This window comes from Harmonia axyridis, chromosome X, assembly GCF_914767665.1.
Source record: "Harmonia axyridis chromosome X, icHarAxyr1.1, whole genome shotgun sequence".
NCBI lineage: Eukaryota > Metazoa > Arthropoda > Insecta > Coleoptera > Coccinellidae > Harmonia > Harmonia axyridis.
This window is the reverse complement of record NC_059508.1, coordinates 30,364,291-30,371,790: the sequence shown is the minus strand read 5'-3', so window position 1 is coordinate 30,371,790 and position 7,500 is coordinate 30,364,291. Positions and strand designations below refer to the sequence as shown.

Here is a 7,500-nt window from a genome sequence, read left to right as displayed (position 1 = left end):
GGAGGCCGTCTCGAGTGTCCAACTTGCTCACAAGAGCCGAGAAACAAACCGATGCATCACGTAGACAAGATCGTACCGAATGTTAACACAATCCAAAAGGAAATAATCTTAGATGAATATCGATTCTGATTATTGATTTTTCTTTCGCGATATTGATAGAAGACATCTGAATGAATTTCGAATTAATTCCGAAATCAAAAAAATATTTTCAATAAATTTTTTTTCTAGAGTACCTCGGTCTTTTCTATTTTTTTTCCAAGTTTCGTACGTCAATCAACATACATCCCAGAAAAAATCATCTCTCTAACTATCCTGGTTCAAAAGTTGTATCGGAACTTTTCACGTCGAAAAAGAACATAGGCGAAAAAGGACGTGAACATTATTCCTTATAAAAATCAAACCCGACCATGGATTTTGATTCTGATTGTTGATTATCGCTATTAGAACACATTAGGAGGCAACCAAATCAAATTTGAGAAAATTCCACAATCAGAAAATTTTTTTCGAAAAAAAAAAAAAAATTCGAGAACACCTCGGTCATGGCAAGTTATTTCCCACAATCCATTCCCCAATCAACGTACATCCCAGAAAAAATCATCTCTCTAACTATCCTAGTTCAAAAGTTGTATCGGAACATTTTCACGTCGAAAATATATCTCTAAGTCCAGACCGATGCACCACGTAATCTCGGGCAGACCGATGCACAACGTAAATGACGATCGGGACCGGGGCGATCGGTCGTATCTGACACCGCCGGCTCGGTTCTAACATCGTCAATGAGTCGGGGTTGTAAAAAAGGACGTGAACATTTTTCCTTATAAAAATCAAACCCGACCATGGATTTTGATTCTGATTGTTGATTATCGCTACTAGAACATATAAGGAGGCAACCAAATCAAATTTGAGAAAATTCCACGATCAGAAAATTTTTTTCGAAAAAAAAAAAAAATCGTAATCACCTCGGTCATGGCGAGTTATTTTCCGTATTTCATTCCACAATCAACGTACAACATAGAAGAAATCATCTCTCTAACTATCCTGGTTCAAAAGTTGTATCGGAACATTTCACGTCGTAATATCTCGCCAAGTCCAGACCTCGGCGATAGGTAGTATCTGACACCGTCCGCTCGGGACTGACATCGACTTGGACTCGGGCTGATGATGGGGAGGCGTTTAAGGACGTGAACATTTTTCCTTATAAAAATTAAAGTCGACAATGAATATTGATTCTGATTACTGATTTACGCTTTAAAAACACATTAGAAGGCAACCAAATCGAATTTGAGGAAATTCCACGATCAGAAAATTTTTTTCGAAAAAAAAAGAAATCCGAAAAATATTTTTCGATTCCGATTACTGATTTACTCTTTTAGAACACATTAGGAGGCAACCAAATCAAATTTGAGAAAATTCCACAATCAGAAAATTTTTTTCGAAAAAAAAAAAAATTCGAGGACACCTCGGTCATGGCAAGTTATTTCCCACAATCCATTCCCCGATCCACGTACATCCCAGAAAAAATCATCTCTCTAACTATCCTGGTTCAAAAGTTGTATCGGAACATTTTCACGTCGAAAATATATCTCTAAGTCCAAACCGATGCACCACGTAAACTAGGGCAGACCGATGCACCACGTAATATCGGGCAGACCGATGCAGAACGTAAACTCGATCATACCGATGCTTCACGTAATCTCGATCTTACCGATGCACCACGTAAACAAGGGCAGACCGATGCAGAACGTAAAGTAGATCTTACCGATGCACCACGTAATCTCGATCTTACCGATGCACCACGTAATCTCCATCTTACCGATGCACCACGTGAACTGGATCTTACCGATGCAGAACGTGAATTGGATCTTACCGATGCAGAACGTGAATTGGATCTTACCGATGCACCACGTAAACTCGATCATACCGATGCACCACGTAATCTCGGGCAGACCGATGCACAACGTAAATGACGATCGGGACCGGGGCGATCGGTCGTATCTGACACCGCCGGCTCGGTTCTAACATCGTCAATGAGTCGGGGTTGTAAAAAAGGACGTGAACATTTTTCCTTATAAAAATCAAACCCGACCATGGATTTTGATTCTGATTGTTGATTATCGCTACTAGAACATATAAGGAGGCAACCAAATCAAATTTGAGAAAATTCCACGATCAGAAAATTTTTTTCGAAAAAAAAAAAAAATCGTAATCACCTCGGTCATGGCGAGTTATTTTCCGTATTTCATTCCACAATCAACGTACAACATAGAAGAAATCATCTCTCTAACTATCCTGGTTCAAAAGTTGTATCGGAACATTTCACGTCGTAATATCTCGCCAAGTCCAGACCTCGGCGATAGGTAGTATCTGACACCGTCCGCTCGGGACTGACATCGACTTGGACTCGGGCTGATGATGGGGAGGCGTTTAAGGACGTGAACATTTTTCCTTATAAAAATTAAAGTCGACAATGAATATTGATTCTGATTACTGATTTACGCTTTAAAAACACATTAGAAGGCAACCAAATCGAATTTGAGGAAATTCCACGATCAGAAAATTTTTTTCGAAAAAAAAAAAAATCCGAAAAATATTTTTCGATTCCGATTACTGATTTACTCTTTTAGAACACATTAGGAGGCAACCAAATCAAATTTGAGAAAATTCCACAATCAGAAAATTTTTTTCGAAAAAAAAAAAAATTCGAGGACACCTCGGTCATGGCAAGTTATTTCCCACAATCCATTCCCCGATCCACGTACATCCCAGAAAAAATCATCTCTCTAACTATCCTGGTTCAAAAGTTGTATCGGAACATTTTCACGTCGAAAATATATCTCTAAGTCCAAACCGATGCACCACGTAAACTAGGGCAGACCGATGCACCACGTAATATCGGGCAGACCGATGCAGAACGTAAACTCGATCATACCGATGCTTCACGTAATCTCGATCTTACCGATGCACCACGTAAACAAGGGCAGACCGATGCAGAACGTAAAGTAGATCTTACCGATGCACCACGTAATCTCGATCTTACCGATGCACCACGTAATCTCCATCTTACCGATGCACCACGTGAACTGGATCTTACCGATGCAGAACGTGAATTGGATCTTACCGATGCAGAACGTGAATTGGATCTTACCGATGCACCACGTAAACTCGATCATACCGATGCACCACGTAATCTCGGGCAGACCGATGCACAACGTAAATGACGATCGGGACCGGGGCGATCGGTCGTATCTGACACCGCCGGCTCGGTTCTAACATCGTCAATGAGTCGGGGTTGTAAAAAAGGACGTGAACATTTTTCCTTATAAAAATCAAACCCGACCATGGATTTTGATTCTGATTGTTGATTATCGCTACTAGAACATATAAGGAGGCAACCAAATCAAATTTGAGAAAATTCCACGATCAGAAAATTTTTTTCGAAAAAAAAAAAAAATCGTAATCACCTCGGTCATGGCGAGTTATTTTCCGTATTTCATTCCACAATCAACGTACAACATAGAAGAAATCATCTCTCTAACTATCCTGGTTCAAAAGTTGTATCGGAACATTTCACGTCGTAATATCTCGCCAAGTCCAGACCTCGGCGATAGGTAGTATCTGACACCGTCCGCTCGGGACTGACATCGACTTGGACTCGGGCTGATGATGGGGAGGCGTTTAAGGACGTGAACATTTTTCCTTATAAAAATTAAAGTCGACAATGAATATTGATTCTGATTACTGATTTACGCTTTAAAAACACATTAGAAGGCAACCAAATCGAATTTGAGGAAATTCCACGATCAGAAAATTTTTTTCGAAAAAAAAAAAAATCCGAAAAATATTTTTCGATTCCGATTACTGATTTACTCTTTTAGAACACATTAGGAGGCAACCAAATCAAATTTGAGAAAATTCCACAATCAGAAAATTTTTTTCGAAAAAAAAAAAAATTCGAGGACACCTCGGTCATGGCAAGTTATTTCCCACAATCCATTCCCCGATCCACGTACATCCCAGAAAAAATCATCTCTCTAACTATCCTGGTTCAAAAGTTGTATCGGAACATTTTCACGTCGAAAATATATCTCTAAGTCCAAACCGATGCACCACGTAAACTAGGGCAGACCGATGCACCACGTAAAGTGGATCTGACCGATGCAGAACGTGAATTGGATCTTACCGATGCACCACGTAAACTCGATCTTACCGATGCACCACGTAATCTCAATCTTACCGATGCACCACGTGAACTGGATCTTACCGATGCAGAACGTGAATTGGATCTTACCGATGCACCACGTAAACTCGATCTTACCGATGCACCACGTAATCTCGATCTTACCGATGCACCACGTGAACTGGATCTTACCGATGCAGAACGTGAATTGGATCTTACCGATGCACCACGTAAACTCGATCTTACCGATGCACCACGTAATCTCAATCTTACCGATGCACCACGTGAACTGGATCTTACCGATGCAGAACGTGAATTGGATCTTACCGATGCACCACGTAAACTCGATCTTACCGATGCACCACGTAATCTCAATCTTACCGATGCACCACGTGAACTGGATCTTACCGATGCAGAACGTGAATTGGATCTTACCGATGCACCACGTAAACTCGATCTTACCGATGCACCACGTAATCTCGATCTTACCGATGCACCACGTGAACTGGATCTTACCGATGCAGAACGTGAATTGGATCTTACCGATGCACCACGTAAACTCGATCTTACCGATGCACCACGTAATCTCAATCTTACCGATGCATCACGTAATCTCGATCTTACCGATGCAGAACGTAAACTCGATCATACCGATGCACCACGTTATCTCGGCAGACCGATGCAGAACGTAAAAAAAAAGCTTACAGCACGCGGTGTTCCCAAGCGGTCACCCATCCAAGTACTAACCGCGCCCGACGCTGCTTGGCTTCAGTGTTCTGACGAGAACTGGCAATTTCAGCGTGGTATGGCCGTAAACAACAAATATAGCGATATTTTCTATGATATCTCACTTTTTGGGAGCGGAAAGGACGTGAACGTTTTTCCTTATAAAAAATGAAATAACTTTTGGATATTAATTCTGATTGTTGATTTAAGTTTTAAGAACACATTAGGACATATCTCAATGAAATTTGAGGGATTTCCGAAATCGAAAAATATTTTTCGAAAAAAAAAAAAAAACCCAGAAGACCTCGGTCATCTCAAGTTTATTTCCATATTCTATTACACAATCAACGTACATCACAAAAGGAACCATCTCTCTAACTATCACAGTTAAATTTTTGTATCGGAACATTTCACGTCGGAATATCTCGCTAAGTCCAGACCGGGGAGATCGGTCGCATTTGACACCGTCCGCTCCGGTCTAACATCGTCTTGGAGTCGGGGTAACGATGGAGAGGCGTTTAAGGACGTGAACATTTTTCCTTATAAAAATTAAAGTCGACAATGAATATTGATTCTGATTACTGATTTACTCTTTTAGTACACATTAGAAGGCAACGCAATCAGATTTGAGGAAATTTCAAGATCAGAAAATTTTTTTCGAAAAAAAAAAAAATTCAAGAACACCTGGGTCATGGCAAGTTATTTCCCACAATCCATTCCACAATCAACGTACAACATAGAAGAAATCATCTCTCTAACTATCCTGGTTCAAAAGTTGTATCGGAACATTTCACGTCGAAATACCTCGCCAAGTCCAGACCGGGGCGATAGGTAGTATCTGACACCGTCCGCTCGGGACTGACATCGACTTGGACTCGGGCTAATGATGGGGAGGCGTTTAAGGACGTGAACATTTTTCCTTATAAAAATTAAAGTCGACAATGAATATTGATTCTGATTACTGATTTACGCTTTAAAAACACATTAGAAGGCAACCAAATCAAATTTGAGGAAATTCCAAAATCAGAAAATTTTTTTTCAAAAAAAAAAAAATCCGAAAAATATTTTTCGATTCTGATTACTGATTTACTCTTTTAGAACACATTAGAAGGCAACGAAATCAAATTTGAGTGAAATCCAAAATCAGAAAATATTTTTCGAAAAAAAAAAAAATTCGAGAACACCTCGGTCATGGCAAGTTATTTTCCACAATCCATTCCCCAATCAACGTACATCCCAGAAAAAATCATCTCTCTAACTATCCTGGTTCAAAAGTTGTATCGGAACATTTTCACGTCGAAAATATATCTCAGAGTCCAGACCGATGCAGAACGTAAACTCGATCATACCGATGCTTCACGTAATCTCGATCTTACCGATGCACAACGTAAACTAGATCACACCGATGCAGAACGTAAACTCGATCTTACCGATGCACCACGTAATCTCGATCTTACCGATGCACCACGTAAACTCGGGCAGACCGATGCAGAACGTGAACTCGATCTTACCGATGCACCACGTAAACTAGGGCTGACCGATGCATCACGTAAACGACGATCGAGAGGCGCGAAAGGACGTGAACGTTTTTCATTATAAAAATTGAAATAAATGATAAATAATGATTCTGATTGTTGATTATCATTTTTAATAAGCATTAGGAGGCAACCAAATGAAATTTGAGGAAATTCCGATAATAGAAAATTTTTTCGAAAAAAAAAAAAAATTCATGAAATCCTCGGTCATCGCAAAATATTTACCATATTCTGTTCGATAATCAACGTATATTTAAGAAGGAATCATATCTGTATCTATCTTGGTTCAAATTTTGTATCGGAACATTTTGACCAAAGTCCGAGCTTCGGCCGAAACAGACACCGCTGACCTGGCCTATCGATCGACCGAGAGTCGGGGATAGAGCGTAAGTGTTGTCTGGAGGGGAACCCTGTGCTCTCCTGACATATATAGGGAAGGTGGTCGCGTTGGGCGATGCAGAACGTTTGGATCGGGAATTATATTTTTGGTTCAGCTATTGGAATATGGTTTATTGTTGGTATATATTGGCGAAATAACGTTCTTACTGACTGGGGATATTCATAAAAATGAGTCCGGAGATTTTCAGATCGAAGTCCGAGTGATCCGACTTGGAAGGCGTGTTGGGTGGGTCGAGATGGCTTAGATAGATCAGACGAGGCGGGCTAAGTGTTGACGTCATGCATCGGTCCATTTTCAGATTGAGTCCGAGTAATCCGACTTTGAAAGAGTGTTGGGTGCGTCGAGACTGTTTAGATAGATCGGACGAGGCGGACTAGGTGTTAACGACATGCATTGGTATATTTTCTGATCGGAGTCCGAAGAAATCGGCCCTAGTAGGCGCAGCGGACGGTCGAGACGGCCTCGGTGGGTCGGATCGATCGGGAAAAGTTTGCTAAATCGTGTCTGGAGGGGAACCTTGGGTTCTCCTGACATATATAGGGGATAAGGTTTGGGTGAACGATTCTTCACGTAAAAGTTGAGTAATTTATTTTTCGATAAGCTTTTGGATATTGATGAGAAGTATATGTATATCTTCGATTAAAAGAATTCTTACCGTCTCC

The 7,500-nt window shown here is 40.5% G+C and overlaps 1 non-coding gene across 1 annotated transcript; it reads right to left on the bottom strand.

Annotated features, from left to right (window-relative positions):
- Positions 1–4,875: 4,875 nt before the first annotated feature.
- Positions 4,876–4,994, bottom strand: LOC123688471. The gene has a single exon (XR_006749988.1). It is a non-coding gene; the product is annotated as a 5S ribosomal RNA (ribosomal RNA).
- Between the last annotated feature and the right edge of the window lie 2,506 nt (positions 4,995–7,500).